The sequence below is a fragment of the Neofelis nebulosa genome, chromosome 2 (genome assembly GCF_028018385.1).
Source record: "Neofelis nebulosa isolate mNeoNeb1 chromosome 2, mNeoNeb1.pri, whole genome shotgun sequence".
Classification (NCBI taxonomy): Eukaryota; Metazoa; Chordata; class Mammalia; order Carnivora; family Felidae; genus Neofelis; species Neofelis nebulosa.
This window is the reverse complement of record NC_080783.1, coordinates 120,522,331-120,541,192: the sequence shown is the minus strand read 5'-3', so window position 1 is coordinate 120,541,192 and position 18,862 is coordinate 120,522,331.

Here is an 18,862-nt window from a genome sequence, read left to right as displayed (position 1 = left end):
TTGTTCATACAAAAATCCCAAGGATTCTACAACACAGCTGTGACAATTACTAAGCAAATTTAGCAAGCTTGCAGGACTCACGCTGTGATTCTATATAACCGGCAACAAACAACTAGTAAGAGAAACTTTAAAATTTCCATTTATAATAGCGTCCAAAAGCATGAAATAGCAATAACATAACAAAAGATAGACAAATTTTTTTTACAGAAATCCTCAAAACTTTGCTGAAAGTGAGATGATCGAATATATTTACTATTTCATGAAGTAAAAGGCTCATAATTATTAAAATGTCAATTCTTCTCAAATTAAAGCTGATTCTAAACATAGATGAAAATACAAAAAGCTAACACAAATCTGAAAAACAGAACAACAAAGCTTAGGATCATACACCAGCTGATTTCGAGAACTTTCGATATAGCTACAGTAATCAACACAGTGGGGCACTAGAATAAGGACAGACATACAGGTCGATAGAGCACAAAAGAAAGTTCAGATACACGCAGATACACACACACACACACACACACACACACACACACACACCCCTATACAGACAACTGATTTTTAACAAAGAACCAAGCTAATTTGGTGGGGGGAAATGATGGTGATAGTCTTCAAAAACTGGTGCTGGAATAAATGGATATCCGTATAAAAGAAAAGAAACTCTAATCCCTATTTGCACACCATACAAAACAATTAACTGGAGACGGGTTTCAGATACAAATGTGAATGCTAAAACCACAAAAGTTTTAAAAGAAAAATGTAAAAATGTATTTATCATTATTGGACAGGCAAAGATTTCTTAAATAGAGCATACCAAGTACTACCACAAAAGAAACAATTATAAATTAGAGTTCATCAACATAAAAATTTCTTCACTTGAAAACCAGTATGGAGAATATGAAAAGACAAGTCACATGGTGGAAGACAATATCAATGATGCATGCAGCTGACAACAGAGTTTCATCTAGAATATATGGAGAACGCCTGCAAAACATTACCAAGAAGATAAACAATGCAATAAAAATGGGTAAAAATCATGAACCAATACTTAACCAAAAAAGACATGCAAATGATCAGTAAACACACATAAAGATTTCAACATTATTGACCATCAGGGAAATACCAACTGAAACCACAGTGAATAAAATTTAAAAGACAGATAACACCAAGTATTGGTGAGAATTTGGAGCAGCAGTTTCATATAGTTTTGGTGAGAATGTAAAATACTACAATCAATTTGGAAAGCAAGTAATTTCTTACAAAGGTAAATATACACACAAAGTCTACAATCTGACAACTCCCACAAGATAGCTTTGTCTGAGAGAAATAAAAAACTATGTCCATAAAATGATGTGTATAAGATATTCATTATTTATATAATAAAAGCTTCTTCATCTGGTATTAGAATTCTTTTTAAAGAAGGAACTCCCCCTCTTTGGAAAACTATGCTTGAAACTGAAGGTAAGCTTCTGAGGGCCAATATCATAATTGCCTAAAACTAAAAACAACCCAAATAGCCATCAACTAGTGAGTGGATATCAACTAGTGAGTATGACGAAACAATGAAAGATAAGCTACTGGGGCGCCTGGGTGGCTCAGTCGGTTGAGCGTCTGACTTCAGCTCAGGTCACGATCTCACAGTTCGATCTCACAGTTCGTGGGTTCGGCCCGCGTCGGGCTCTGGGCTGATGGCTCAGAGCCTGGAGCCTGCTTCCGATCCTGTGTCTCCCTCTCTCTCTGCCCCTCCCCCACTCATGCTCTGTCTCTCTCTGTCTCAAAAATAAACATTAAAAAAAAATTTAAAAAAAGAGAAAAGAAAAATAAGCTACTGATACATGCTACGACTTTAATCAATCCACAAAATATTAGGCTGAATACAAAAACAAACAAACACCAAAGAGTTCACAGTGTACAACTGAATTTACATGAAGTTCTAAAATAGGAAAAACTAAGCTATGATGACACAGATTAGATCGTAGCTATGTCTTGGGCTGGGAATAAAAGAGTACTAATTGCAAAAGGGCATGATAAAAACTTCTACGATAATAAAAGTGTTCTACATCTTGATTGAAGTGGCGATTTGTATTTCTGTGTACACTGAGTGTGTACCTTTGTCAAAACTTGTGGAACTGCACACTTACAGTTTTTGTATTTTATTATACATGAATTGTATTTTAAAAACAAAAATAGAAACAATATTAAAAAGAATGGTTAGGGAGGAAGAAAATGTACCAACCTACACACACACAAACACACATATATATGACACATATATAAACATATATATATATACACACACATGCATATATGATATAATATACATATATATGTATGATAATGTTATATTTAAAAGTATAACAAGCTTTTTATCCCTGACATGAGGAATACTTTGTAAAAGTTATGTAAAAATTAGATAAGAACGCAAGAGGAACAAAATTATTGATATAATTAAAAAAGAAAGAATATTAAGCCAAGAAGACTAACATCTTACTACTGGAAGCTCCAGAAAATAGTAATAAAAATACTAGGAGATTGGGTTGTGGAGAATTATCAAAGATACAATAATTTTCTCAGTAGTGGATTGCAGCTTCCAAGATAAAACAGCCAATGAATGTCATGCAAAATTAATGAAAAAGATCTACATCAAGGTATAATAACACTGTGACATTTTAAAACACCAGGATAAAGAAGTGATTCTAAGCTCTTCACAGGAGACATAAATGAGTCCTGAGGAAAAAAATCAACAGGACAGTGTCAGAATTTTCTAAAGCCATGTTGGAAAACAGAAAAATAGACAAATAGCTATAGCATTCTGCATAGAAATAATTCCCACCCTAAGATTCTAAACCAAGACAAACTTGAAATCTAATGTTAAGATAAAATACATTTTCAGTGTCACAAGTTGTCAAGAATTTTACCGACCATGGCTTTCTTTTTCTGTAAGAAATTAGATGATGTCCTTCAATAAAATAAAGGGGAAAACCAAGAAAGAAAACAAGGAACCCAGGAAACAAGATCCAACACGTGAGAGAAGTGAAGATGATTTTCTAGCAAGTCTGTAGGCAAAATCCTGTCACACCCTAGCGATCCACCAGCACAAGGCAGATGACCCCAAGAGGGAGTTGTCAAAAAAACAAGAATGAAGCAATGCATTTGACCATTCTGACAGGACTGCTACAGCTCTTTTGTGGTTTCTAAGAAGAATTGGGAGATAGTGTACAGAACACAATCCAAAGGGGCTGGGAGGGGAAAGAATGAAGATAATTACTGATTCCAAGAAAAACAAAATATTGTGCAAAAAAAGTAAAAGTAATTGCAGTATATTCTATGGTTTAACTGTAAATAAATTTACACAGCAATAATAATGTGAATAATTAATGTTCAGTTAGTTAAAATAAGATATAATTTGGAAAACAATAAAATAAAATAGAATAAAATAAAGTAAAATAAAACCATAAAATAAAAGGCATCGAAAATAAGCCTTAGAATAAAATAAAATTAAAAAAAAGGCATGGAAAATAAGCATGTGTGCAATTAGGATGGGAGCAAAGTTAATAGGAAAGAAGAGATAAATCCTAAATGTCATAGTAGAAAGCAAGAGATAGTGTCTAACCTACAAAATCAAGTAACTATATAGGCAATATTTAGCTATATGGAAGTGAGTGCCCAAAGAATTAGCTTAATTAGTTAAGATGGTTGCCTCTAGATGATTAAAATGAGAAAATGGGAGCTTCTCTTTCCCTCCCTTTGTTGAAACTACGTAGATATATAATTTTAAAAAATATAAGTCTAAATTGGAATGAAAAGAAATAAAAAGCTAAGCAGAAAGTATTACATTCAGAAAAATAAAAATTGTACAATAAGGGAAACTGATCATAATAGATGATTTCCCTGTAAAATATATGTAATCATGTTCTTTTTTTTTAAGTTACTGCAAGTAACTTTATCTTTTTTGGGGGAGACAGAGACAGAAAGAAAGAGAATGTGCATGCAAGCTGGGGAGAGGGGCAGAGGGAGTGAGAGAGACAGAGTGAGAGACACAGAGAGAATCTTAAGGAGGCTCCATGCTCAACACGGAGCCCGATGCTAGGCTTGATCCCATGACCCTGTGACCATGACCCGAGCCAAAATCAAGAGTAAGACATTCAACCAACTGAGACACCCAGGTGTCCTTATAATCATAGTCTAAACATAGGTTGTTAATTTATCAAAAAGCCTGATAAAAACCACATTGATTCATGTGAAAAGAGAAAGATTTACTTATCTATTTCACCCATAGGACTACAAGACCGGAATTGTGCTTTCCCAGGATATAGACACATGTTCCAAGGAATATTACGATAATGAGGAAAAGAGAAAAATAAAGGCTCATTACAGAACTATTTAGCAAAAACTATGATAGAGTATCTTAAGAAATCACAATGAAGGCTGGTCTAAATTATTTTGGAAAGTCAGTAAAATCTTCTGGAAAAGACCCGGACCTCATGAGTTCATGTTAATAAAGTTTTAAAAAGAGAGGTGGGAACTACAGACAGAGAATGGCATGTAGAAAGGGGCAGAAATACCTCATATAGTATGAGGTATTTTAGGAACTACCATTAGTTTGTAATAGCTGCTGCAAAATGTGTCTGGTATTTTCACCATAAGCATCCTTTGCCACAAGCATCTTCATCACAAACATTTTTGCCACATAACTAATAGCCTATTAGGATATTTTGCCATAAAAAATAAATCACAGAAAAGAAGAGAGGGACTTTCATTAAGGACATAATGAAACATGAAAAATTAATAAAATTAAAAGATTTTATTGTGGAATATAAAATACCTGAATATATTCAAAACGTACATTGTAGACTCACATAACTGATTTTATTTTGTGGGTTTGTTTGAAAGCATTTGTTTTCAAAGTTTTTCATTCATACTATTTACACATATGTTTTTGCTTGTTGATTTGTCTCCTTCTTTGGCATCACACTTTTTTTCTCACTAAATGTCTTTTCTTCATTAAGAGAAGTGTCAGTTTCCAAATACGAGAATTGCATATTTGTAACTGAGCTTTATATTGCATTGTGAAAGCTTTCTACACTGTTGTTTGTTCTTGGCGCATTATCACATGTCCACTGATAGATGTTCTGAAGCTTTATGGGAAATGTGGGTTCAAAACTCTGCACCACTGTATAGACCATTATGAGGGCTAAGATTTATATAACATATAAAACATCTGTATGCAGGGTTTTGTATGGACATGAGTTTTCAATTCAATTTGGATAAATACCAAGAAGCATGACTGCCGGGTCATATGGTAAGAGTATGTTTAGCTTTGTAAAAATCTGCCAAGTGTGTGTGTGTGTGTGTGTGTGTGTGTGTGTGTGTGTGTGTGTGTGCGGGAGGGGTGTAGTTCAAAATGGCAGTATAGGAAGACCCTGCACTCACCTCTTCCCACAGACACACTGAATCTATAGCTATATTTAGAACAATTATGAAAAGGACCTGAGAACTAGCTGAACAGCTGCTACACAACAAAATAAAAAAGCCACAGCAAACCAGGTAAAAGAGACAGATATACAATCTCACCAAAACCCCATTTGCAATGCAGTAACCCACAGGCAGGAAGGGTGTCACAAATACGAAGTGTATCCCTGAAGAACAAGGGGTTTGAGCCCCACGTAACTTCCCATCCTTGGAACCTGCACAGAAGATATGAAACCCTAAATTTTCAGGGTTTGAAAAACAATGGGCTTCTCTCCAGGAGACGCAAGAGGCTGTAGAAAACTGAGACTTTGTTCTAAAGGGCTCATAGAGACTTATTTGCTGTAGGGCCCAATGAAAAAGCAGCAGGTTGAAAAGTGTCTAGACCATATGTGAAAGAGATTCATCAGTTTATCTTAAAGCATCTGCTACAGGGGAAGGAGTCTTCTGGTACTCCCTCTGGGGACAGAAGTACTGGTGGGCACTATTTATACACTCTCCTTCCTTGCTAATGCTGGCCCTGGTGGGAGCCATCTTTGTACTCTCCCCCTACCTTGCTACTGATGCTTGCTTTACCCCTGCACTGTCCCATGGCCCCAGCCCACCAAACCCAATGAGTGAGTGTGCCCTGGCCCAGCACTCCTTTACAAACCAGTTCACCAAACTCAATAGGCATCATGCCCTGGGCTGTCACTCTCCTACAGCCCTGCCCCATCAAAGCCCATAGGAGGGTGTGACCTGGGCCAGCACTTCTCCCTGGTACCCAGGGAGGTTTTCCTTACAGGGCCCCATGGACTAAAACAATCAGAGGAACAGTTCTTAGCAGGCTACTACCCCCAGGGTACTACACAGACAGCAGATTGAAACACACTCTCATTCTTTCTGTGACCCTCCTTCAAGACCAGAGAAATAGATGTTTTGCCAAAAACAGAAGAAAACAGAGACAGTCAAGCAAAATGAGGAAATAAACCTGTTCCAAATAAAAGAACAAGATAAAACCACAAGGAAAAAAAACCAATGAAATAGAAATAAATAATTTACCTGATAAAGACTTCAAAGTAACAGTCGTAATGCTCATCAATTCCAGAAGAAAAAATGAACACAGAAAGAACTGCAACAAAGATATAGAAAAATATAAGAACATACCAAATAAAAGTTACAGACCTAAAGAACACAGTAACAAACTGAAAATACAATAGAAGGGTTCAACAACAAACTATAAAAAGGAGAAGAAAGGATCAGTGATCCAGAAGACAAGACACTTCAACAACCCAAACAGAGCAGAAATATAAGGGTTTTTTTTAAAGAACTTTTAAGAAAATACCTTTAAAGACAAATGATAATGAAAATAAAATCTATGGGATACAATAGAAGCAGTTCTAAGAGGGAAGTTCATAGCACACAGGCCTGCCTCAAGAAACAAACAAGGGTCACCTGGGTGACTCAGTCATTTAAGCATCTGACTTCAACTGAGGTCATGATCTCATGGTTCATGAGTTCAAGTCCACATCGGGTGAGCTTGTGCCCTGATTTGGGTGAACACAAGCCCCACATCAGGTGAGCATAAGCCCTCCTTCAGGTGAGCCCTGTTTCTCTTTCTCTCTCTCTCTCCCTCCCTCACTCTCCCTCTCCCTCTCTCTCTCCCTCTCCCTTTCTCTCTCTCTGCCCCTTATGGGATTCTCTCTCTCTCCCTCTCTCTGCCCTCACTCACTTGTGCCTTCTCTCTAAAAAACAAACAAATTCTCAAATAAACAGTATAACTTTACACCTAAAGGAACTAGAAAAAGAACAAATAAAGCCCAAAGTTATTATATAAAAATAAAATAATAAATATTAGAGAAAAAATAAACAAAACAGAAATTAAAAGACAATAGAAAAGGCCAATGAAACCAAAGGCAAGACCTACTTCTCTGAAAAGATAAACAAAATTGATAAACCTTTAGCTAGATTTTTTTAAAAAGAAGGGTCAAGTAAGAGATACTAGAAATGAAAGGGGGGATTTACAACTGATACCAAAATATGCAAAGGATCATAAGAAACTACTATAAATAATTACACAGCAACAAATTGGAAAACCTAGAAAAATGGATAAATTTGTAAAAACATGCAATCTCCCAAGACTGAGTCATCAAGAAATAGAAAATCTGAATAGACCAATTACTAGCAAGGAGTTTGAGACAGTTATCAAAAACCTCCCAACAAAGAAAAAGTCCAGGACAGATGGCTTCACTGGTGAATTCTAACATTCAAAGATTTAATACCCATCCTTTTAAAAACTCTTTCAATAAAACTGAAGAGGAGGGAGTATTTCAAAACTTAATTTACAAGGCCAACATTACTATAAGTCCAAAATCAGATGACATCACAATAAAAAAAATTATAGACCAATATCCCTGATGAACATAGATGCAATAATCTTTAACAAAATATTAGCAAACTAAATTCAATAATACATTAAAAAGATCGCATACCATGACAAAGTGGGATTTATTCCAAGAAACAAATTTCATTTGTAGTTCAACATCCATAAATTAATCAACATGCTAAACCACATTAACAAGATGAAGGATAAAAATGATATGATCTCTCAACAAGTACAGAAAAAGCATTTGACAAAATTCAACATCCGTTTATGATAAAATCTCAGCAAAGCAAGTAAAGAGGAAACATAACTCAACATAAAGGCCATAAAGGACAAGCCAACAGCTAATGCTATCCTCCATGGAGAAAAGCTGAAAGTTTTTCCTCTAAGATCAGGAACAAAACAAGGATGCTCCCTCTCACCACTTCAATTCAACATAGTTCTAGAAGTTTTAGCCAGGGCAATTAGGCAAGAAAAAGAAATAAAATGCATCCAAGTTAAAAAAGAAAAAGTGAGGGGCACCTGGGTGGCTCAGTCAGTTAAGCATCTGACTTCAGCTCAGGTCATGATCTCGCGGTCTGTGAGTTCAAGCCCCGCATCGGGCTCTGTGCTGACAGCTCAGAGCCTGGAGCCTGTTTTGGATTCTGTGTCTCCCTCTCTCTCTGACCCTTCCCCGTTCATGCTCTGTCTCTCTCTGTCTCAAAAATAAATAAATGTTAAAAAAAAAATTAAAAAAAAAAAAAGAAAAAGTGAAACTGTCACTATTTGGGGATGACATGATTTTATATAGAGAAACCCTAAATACTCCACCAAAAAAAAAAAAAAACCCCAAACAGACAAACAAACAAAAAACCATTAGAATTAATAAACAAATTCAGTAAAGTTTCAGAATACAAAAGCAATATAAAAAAAACTGTCACATTTTTATACACTAACAATAAAATACCAAATGATAAATTAGGAAAAAATCACATTTACAATTTTATCAAAAAGAATAAAATACCTAGGAAAAATTTTACAAAGACCTGTACACAGAAAACTACAAGGCATTGATAAAAGAAATTGAAGAAGACACAAACAAATGGAAAGATATTCTGTGCTCATGAACTGGAAGAATTAATATTGTTAAAATGTCCATACCACGCAAAGCAATCTACGGATTCAGTTCAATCCCTATCAAAATCCCAATGGCATTTTTCATAGAAATATAACAAATAATCCTAAAATTTGTATAGAACCACAAAAGATCCCAAAGAGCCAAAGCAATCTTCAAGGGGGGGAAAAAAAGAACAAAGCTGGAGGCATCATGAAATACTGAATATAGCAATATTTCAAAACTATAGTAATGAAAACAGTATCGTGTTGGCATAAAAAATAGACAAACATATCAGTAGAACAGAATAGACAATGCATAAATAAATCCATGCATATATGTTGTATTAATTTATAACAAAGGAGGCAAGACTATACAATGAGAAAAGAATAGTCTCTCAATAAATGGTATTCAGGAAACTGGACAGTCACATGCAAAAAATTGAAACTGGACTCCTATTTTACACCACACATAAAAATTAACTCAAAATCTATTAAAGACTTTAATATAAGACCAGAAACCACTAAACTCCTAAAAGAAAACATAGGTGTTAAATTCCTTGACATCATTCTTGGTGACACATTTTTGGTTCTGACTCCAAAGGCAATGGCAATAAAAGCAAAAACAAACACATGGGACTACATCATACTAAAAAACTTCTGTACAGCAAAGGAAACCATCAACAAAATAAAAAGGTAATCTACTGAATGGGAAAAGATATTTGCAAGTCATATATCCAATAAGAAGTTAATATCCAAAATCTATGAATAACCCATACATCTCAGTAACAACAAGAACCACAACACAACAATAACAACAACAACAACAATCTAATTGCAAATGGGCAAAGGATCTAAATAGATGTTTTTCCAAAGAAGACACATAGATAACCAATAGGCACATGAAAAAATGCTCAACATCATTAATCATCACGGAAATGCAAATCAAAATCACAATGACATACCATCTCACACCAGTCAGAAGAGCTACTATCACAGAACAAGAAATAAAAAGTGTTGGCAAGGATTGAGAGAAAAGAGAAACCTTGTGCACTGTTGGTAGGAATGTAAATTGATGCAGATACTATGGAAAAATAGAATCAAAGTTCTTCAAAAAACTAAAAATATAACTACCATATGATCCAGAAATTCCACTTCTGGATATTTATCCAAAGAAATAAAGAGATGAATTTGAAAAGATATGTACACCCATATATTTGTTATAGCATTATTTATAATAGCTAAGATATGGAAACAACCAAACTGTGCAATGATACATGGACAGAGTATGTGAGATACATATATATAAAATACACATAAACACATACTCACACACAATGGAATACTTACTCAGCCATAAAAAAGAATAAAATCTTGCCTTTTGTGATTAACATGGATGGAACTTGATGGTATATTATGTTAAGTTAAATAAGACAGAGAAAAATGAATTCCATATGATTTCACTTTACGTGCAATCTAGAAAACAAAACAGGGGCGCCTGGGTGGCTCAGTCAGTTGAGTGTCCAACTCTTGATCTCTGTTCAGGTCATGCATGATCCCAGGATCATGGGATCCTGGGATCCCATGGGTCATGAGCCTGCTAAAGATTCTCTCTCTCTCTCTCTCTCTCTCTCTCTCTCTCTCTCTCTCTCTCTCTCTCTCTCTCTGCCTTTAAAATAAAAAATAAATAAACAAAACAATACAAAACTCACAGATGCAAAGAAGAAACTGGTGGTTGCCACAGAGGAGGGGTGATGGTGAGTGGGCAAAATGGGAGATGGGTGTCAAGAGGTACAAACTTCCAGTCATAAAGCATGTAAGTCTTAGGAATATAATGTACAGTGTGGTAAGTAAAGTCAATAACAAATTATTGCATATTCTGTAATGTTATATGTTAAAGGATGGAAAGTAGACTTATTAGGGTGATCATAGTGTGTACAAATACTGAGTCATAATATTGTACACCTGAAACCAGTATGTTATATATCAATTATACTTCAAAACAAAAACAAAACAAAACAAAAAAACCCCTGTCTTGTAAAGTGGATTTACCATGTTGCATTCTCACTAGCAATCAATGAGAGAGATTTCCTCTTGTTCCATGTCCTCGTCAGGATTTAGTGGTGTCAGTGTTTCAGATTTTGCCATTCTAATAGGTGTGTAGGTGTATCTTGTTTTTGAAATCCCTGATGATATACGTATGAAGTGGAGCATCTTTTCACATTGATTACTTGCCATTGGAATATTTTCTTTGGTGAGGTGTCTGTTCAGGTCTTTTGCCCATTTTTTTAATCAGGTTGTTTGTGTGTGTGTGTGTGTGTGTGTGTGTGTGTGTGTGTGTGTGTCTTAAGAGTTCTTTGTATATTTTGGATAATAGTCCTTTATCAGGCATGTCTTTCAGAAATACTTTCCTCTGGCTTCTTTAAACACTTTATCTTTGATTTTCTTAAGATTGAATATGATATATCCAAATGTAGGGAGGTTTTTTGTGTTGTTTTGCTTTAGCATTTATCCTGATTTGTGTTTTCTGAGTTTCTTTAATCTGTGGTTTGGTGTGTGATGATAATTTGGAGAGATTCTTAGTCATTATTGCTTCAAATATTGTTTCTGTTCCTTTTTCTATTTCTTCTCACATCCCCATTATGGATATATTACACCTGTTTATGGCTGTCTTGCTGTTTCACTTTATTCAGTCTTTTTTCTCTTTGCCTTTCAGTTCTGGAAGTTTCTCTTGTTATAATATCAAGCTCATAGAATCTTTCTTCAGGGGTGCCTGGGTGGCTCAGTTGGCTAAGCATCCGACTTTGCCTCAGGTCATGATCTCACGGCTCATGAGTTTGAGCCCCACATCAGGCTCTGGGCTGACAGCTCAGAGCCTGGAGCCTGTTTCAGATTCTGTGTCTCCCTCTCTCTCTTTCTGTCTGCCCCTCCTTTGCTCTCTCTCTCTCTCTCTCTCAAAAATAAGTAAAAACATTTAAAAAATTTAAAAAAAATCTTTCTTCAATCATGTTCAGCCTACTAATAAACCCATCAATGGCATTCTTCATTTCAGTTACTATTTTAGAACTCTTCTCTCTCTGCTTACATTATCCATCTATGCTCATATGTTGTCTGCCTCTCCACTGAAGCCCTCAGCATATCAATCATAATTTTAAAAATGTCCTGGTCTGATCATTTCAACAGTCCTGCCATATCTGATTCTGTTTCTGATGCTTGTTCAGTCTCTTCAAACTGTGTGATTTTTTTTTTCTTTTTTGGCTTCTTTGCCTTGTAAATTTTTGTTGAACAGCAGACATGATGTACTGAGTAAAATGAATAATGGAAATAGAACTTCAGTAATGCAATGGTAAGCTGTCAAGTGAGGGCAAGAATGCTGTAGTCCCATAATTAGGTTTCAGTCTTTTGGTGAGCCTGTGTTCCTAGACTGTGAACTTCATCAGGGCTATTCAGGTTTTCACCCTCCTTACATAGGATAGGATGGCAAGAAGGGGCTGGAGTTGGGTATTTCCCTTCCTTTAGGTAGGTTAGATTTTGGTAAAATAGCTTCCCCTGAGTGAAGACCTGGTTAAGAACAGAGTGCTCTGGGATAATTCAGAATGGTTCTTTTTCTTCTCCCCCAGCCAGGAGCATGGCACATACATATACATATACATATACATATACATATACATATACATGTACATGTACATATACATACACATATAGTCTCTGTCATGTTCTACTTATAGGCTTTAAATATAAAATCTCCATCTTGTAGCCAAATAGATCTGTTAAATCCAAGAACTCCAAAAAATCATGTCTTACCAGTGTGCCCTTGGGTAGGGTCCTATAGTGCTAACAGCCCAGAAGTGGCTTTTCTCTTCCTCTGAGTCTCTTTGAGCTGGGGTACAGCAGTCAGCACAATTAAGGCAGCCCTTAATTTTAGTGGCCATGACCTTCCATCATGGTGAAGTTACTGTGTGTGTTAACTATCTATCAGAATCAAATATTCTACCTGGTTGCAGTATATAATGGGGTTCTTTTCTCCTTTTTCTTATTTTTTTTTCGACGGGTTTTTGTTCTATTTTTAAATATGGAAAACCAAAAAAGGAAAAGAATAAGATTGGCTTGGTCTGGGGGGGGGGGGGAGAGTTTCGTACAAAAGTAATATCAAAGTCTAGATTAACCTACTGTGACAGTGTATCAAGTCTAACCATAAACACACCTAGGAGAAAAAGTTTTTAAAGGTAGAAGACTAGGGACACTGTATCAACTGTTGTTGCATTTTCCTACAAAGAACTGGTCATTCACTGCAGTCAGACACACACCAACATTTAAGTACAAGGAAGAAAACATGGTGATACATAAAAAGAAAACTAGAAAGTGAGTGGGTTCAAGAGATCAGGAGAATAGGTCTGATCGTTTCAGTACCGGGTGTGTGGCTCTGTACAGGGCTCTCAACTTTGGAGGGCCTGTCTGGGTTCCTATCTGTGAAACAAGAGTCTGCTCAGATTACTCTTAAATTGGTCCCTGACTAGGTCCCATTGGCAGAGTTAGGAATGCTAGTACATGGAGTTATGTTTAGTAGAACAGTAGGGGCAGCCCTAGACTGGTCCCAGAGGGACTGGAAACACCATTATCAGGTGGGTGAGCTCAACGTATAGCTCTAGGGGGAAGCCAAGAATCAGAGCCAAAGGGGAAGTACTAACTCCCAAGTCTAAAGTCTTAGTATGAACTGTATGAAGAAAATGTATATAGTATTTAGAAACTGAGAAGATCAAAGAGAGGTTAGAAACACATTATAAAAATAAAGTAGCAGTTCAAGACGTACTTAAGCCATAAAGGAGAACAAGGTGGTAAGAGCCTCTTCCTGTTAGAAACATGACAGCTGGCTCAGCAGCACAGAAAGGGATTTGACCTTGGTTGGGTCTCATAAAGGAACAGATCTAAAAAGTCCACGGCTCTAAGTGCATGGTAAGACTTAATAATTTCAGGATAATGTGAGATTTTAAAAATTATCTGTCTATAATCTTCACCATCATCATGATTCATCCTCACCACAGATGTTCACTCATTGATCTGATGTCATGACCAAGTCCTGTGCAATGATTTTTCTTCCCTTTCCTCTTGCGCACTTTCTCTCACTCATACTATCCCCACACTGCACATTATAGCTTTTAAGTTTTATTTTTCACGATTTCCTTATGAGGTTAGTTTCAATAATTGGATTTCTGTTGGTAGCCTGTAGATTTTACTAATTTAGGAGTAAAATTTTTTCACTGTGAAAAGAGCACCTGGTAAAGTTGAAGTTAGTGTGGTTTTTTGTTTTTGTTTTTGTTTTTTTGTTTTTGTTTTTTAAATTTTATAGACTTGCCTTTAGGCAAAAACTGGCCAGGTTGTTTGCCACAAAGGTAAATTTGGCTTATGACTAAAATATTGTAACAGTTACACTAACAGATTGCAAGTGGTTACTGAAAGTTTAAACACAAGTGCCAAAGGGTCCTTTATTTTCTCTAACTGTAGCTGTTAGAGAAACCTAACCTAAACCGTTTCAAACAGACCCTTTTAAAAGTCACACCAAGGATAATTACATTTGTTTTCTCCCTTTTATGGAGATAAGAATCAATGAGACTGTCACATTCAGAAAAACACACACATACAATTTGAGGCCACTAAAAATGTATTATGTTTACACTCGGTTTTCTTTTATTATTATTATGATTATTTATTTATTTATTTATTTTAAACATGGGTGCAAATGTTTATTTATTTTTGAGAGAGAGGAAGACAGAGTGTGAGTGGGAGAGGGGCAGAGAGAGAGGGAGACACAGAATCCGAAGCAGGCTCCAGGCTCCGAGCTGTCAGCACAGAGTCCTATGCAGGGTTCGAACTCACGAACCATAAGATCAAGACCTGAGCCCAAGTCAGATGCTCAACTGGCTAAGCCATCCAGGTACCCCACTACTAGGTTTTCTTGAACCTGGATTTAAGAGCTATGATAAGAAAAGCAGTTGGTATAAATATTGAGAGGATTGGAGATACTCTGAAGATTCACATTTAGCACTCCCTATTCCTGCTATCTAACGCTGTGTAACAAACCACCCCGAAAGTTGTAAAATAATCATATCATTTATTTGACTATAAACTCTCCAATTTGGGCAGGGCTCAGTGGAGATAGTTAATCTTTGTTCCACTTGGGATCAGCTGAATAGAAAACGGAGGCTGGAAGTCTCTCATGGCTCGCTCACTCACAAGTCTGGTGGTTGATTCTGGCTGCTGGCTAGGAGTCTCAGTTCCTTTCCATATGGGCCTCTCCATGCGGTCTCGGTATAAGCTACTTTGGGTTTTCTTACAGCACACTGGCTTGTGTGAAGGTTGAACATCCAAAGAGCAACCCAGGCAGAAGCAACGTTGCCTTTTGTGACTTGGCCTCAGAAGTTATGCAACATCACTTGTGCCACATACTTTTGAACTATTGATCAAATCAGTTACAAAAGTCTGCTAGGGTTTAAGGGGAGGGGACACAGACCTTGCTTCTAAATGGAGGAGTGTCAATGTCACATTCTAGGAAGACTATGTGGAATATATAGGAAGCCATGATGGGATAATACACTGATCTGCCACAGGACCTACACAGAAAAGTGCCTCTGCATCTAAATAGGAGGACACTACTTCTCAACTACTACATATCAAACACAGAAACAATTACCACCTCCTCAGCTTGTCACTACCAGTCATTCAATTCCTTGTCTTTAGTAATCAAATGGATTTTAGGAGAGGATGATGCAGTCACTTCCTGAGGACCATGCATTCACTTTTCCTTTTCCCATCCTAGAATAGCTGCTCTGCTCTAAGCCTGGAGCAAAAAAATTACTGCCTGTGCCCCACCAAGCCTTCTCCAACCCCATGCTCTTTCCCAATGTTCCTCAGAAAGGGTGATACCCAGGCAAAAGAGAGTGCCATGATACAGCAACCTACCCAGGTTGTACTCCAAGCTCTTTCCCTTCCGATGTTAATACCCCTGTTAGTGAGTAAGAGCATTTCAGTTCAAGAAGAGTCTCTCTTGAATTTCACAAAGCAAAAGAAATATTTATTCCAAATGGGGATTTATACTGCATTGTCTTTTTAAAAACTACTTCAATCTTTTTTTGTAAGTTTCTGAGGCAGGCCAAGAAGTTCTGCGGCCCATACAAACTTTCAAGGTAACTCTAATTTCCAACAACGTCTCCCAACCTTTCTAATTTTTTACTTAGCTTGGTCACTGGTCCTCTTATCTGAATATTCCTATAAAAGCCAACTTGGGAATCAAGATATTATTTTTTTTCTTGAAACAAATGAGAAACCATTACTTGACCTAGCAGCTTGAATCTAACTATATTTCTGAGGATCCAATTCCAAAACCCAATTTCTAAAGAACTATGTTCAACTGTGCTATGGGTTCAATGCCTACTAAAATGTCAGGAGATCTTATTCATTTCAGAAAAATTGGAATTCCCTATAGCTAAGAAAATAAGGCTACAATTAAGACTTCAATACTTCTTACAAGATAATATATTTATAAAGTTAATTATAAATTAAACGTAAACATATGTGTTCACCTTTCCTACACTCCCCAAATACCTTAAAACAAAGGCTTAGAAATTGACAAGTGTGGGTAGGGGAAGAACTTGTTGCTGAATATACTTATCAGGGACAAGACCAAAAGCTTCCACCAAAGACTGATGTACAACTATATAAGTACAAATGGGAGTCCTCTTACACAGTTCTATCTTCCCTACAAAATGTAAATTTTAGGGAAATATAAAGGGAAAATAACATTGCACTCTCTTTCCGCTTACATTCCCCAGACCCTGTAAGTCTTCACTTTTCAAAGTAGGGGATCTCTTCAGTATCAAGAGATACCCCAAATTCTGCTTTTTCCCCCATCGATGGCAATTTTCGATTAAGATACAAATGAATTAGTAAGAAATCTGCCCCTTCCCCAGAGCAAAGCCGAACTGGATGAAATGAGCAGTGTATCTCATTTACATGAGGACATCACATGGTAGGAACTCAGTCATATTGATTCTACCTCTGGGGCCTCTCTGAAATGTCTCAAGTTTAAGGAACATGCTGCATGTGAAAATCTCCCATGCTCTTTCCCACATAATTTGGACAGAACCTAAATAACATATAGGATTTTAATATTCTTGATATCAACAGTAGCTATTTAGTTTATGCCATTCAGTTGAGTTGAAATATCATGTAGTCATTTCCCCTCTCTGGTTCCATAATTACTCAATTTGTGTATTTTCTGCAGACAGATTTAAAAACTATGATTAAATGAGGACACTTTTCTTGCCATTCAAATAGTTTGTATTAGGTTTCAGCATCAATTAGAAAGGATATTTAGTTACTAGAAAACAGACCAATATAAAGTGATATAAGTAATATTGAAGCTAATTCCTCTTTTCTGTAAAATAAGTCTAGAAATGAGAAGTTGAAGCAAATGAGCATGGTTTCATTTGGGACCTGAGTTCCACTATCTTTACTCCATGTCTTCTTTCTTCATGATCCAAGAGGCTTGCCCATCTATCATTCTCATTAGTTTTTAAGTGTCTCAAGGGCAAGAATCATTTATTTCCTTTTTTAGCCACGGCCCCTGCCACATATAGGCTCCAAACAGTATTTGTTGAATGAATAAATGGATGAAACAAAAAAATGAACAAACGAGTGAAAAAACAAATAGAGGACAAGTCTAGTGAGGGTACATTTAAATGTACAAATCCTGAACAGGCAGCAGTCCATTTACTGCTCAGTACTTCATTCATGGAGGTATTATTAGTGCATATACCAGAGAAAATCTTATGGGGAGAAGAGCTATTTAAACTGAGTATTGACCTAGGAATAAATCTAACCAAAGATGTAAAAGATCTGTATGCTGAAAACTATAGAAAGCTTATGAAGGTAATTGAAGAAGATATAAAGAAATGCAAAGACATTCCCTGCTCATGGATTGGAAGAATAAAATATTGTCAAAATGTCAATACTACCCAAAGCTATCTACACATTCAATGCAATCCCAATCAAAATTGCACCAGCATTCTTCTCAAAACTAGAACAAGCAATCCTAAAATTCATATGGAACCACAAAAGGCCCCGAATAGCCAAAGTAATTTTGAAGAAGAAGACCAAAGCAGGAGGCATCACAATCCCAGACTACTACAAAGCTGTAATCATCAAGACAGCATGGTATTGGCACAAAAACAGACACATAGACCAATGGAATAGAATAGAAACCCCAGAACTAGACCCACAAACGTATGGCCAACTCATCTTTGACAAAGCAGGAAAGAACATCCAATGGAAAAAAGACAGTCTCTTTAACAAATGGTGCTGGGAGAACTGGACAGCAACACGCAGAAGATTGAAACTAGACCACTTTCTCACACCATTCACAAAAATAAACTCAAAATGGATAAAGGACCTGAATGTGAGACAGGAAACCATCAAAACCCTAGAGGAGAAAGCAGGAAAAGACCTCTCTGACCTCAGCCGTAGCAATCTCTTACTCGACACATCCCCAAAGGCAAGGGAATTAAAAGCAAAAGTGAATTACTGGGACCTTATGAAGATAAAAAGCTTCTGCACAGCAAAGGAAACAACCAACAAAACTAAAAGGCAACCAATGGAATGGGAAAAGATATTTGCAAATGACACATCGGACAAAGGGCTAGTATCCAAAATCTATAAAGAGCTCATCAAACTCCACACCCGAAAAACAAATAACCCAGTGAAGAAATGGGCAGAAAACATGAATAGACACTTCTCTAAAGAAGACATCCGGATGGCCAACAGGCACATGAAAAGATGTTCAACGTCGCTCCTTATCAGGGAAATACAAATCAAAACCACACTCGGATATCACCTCACGCCAGTCAGAGTGGCCAAAATGAACAAATCAGGAGACTACAGATG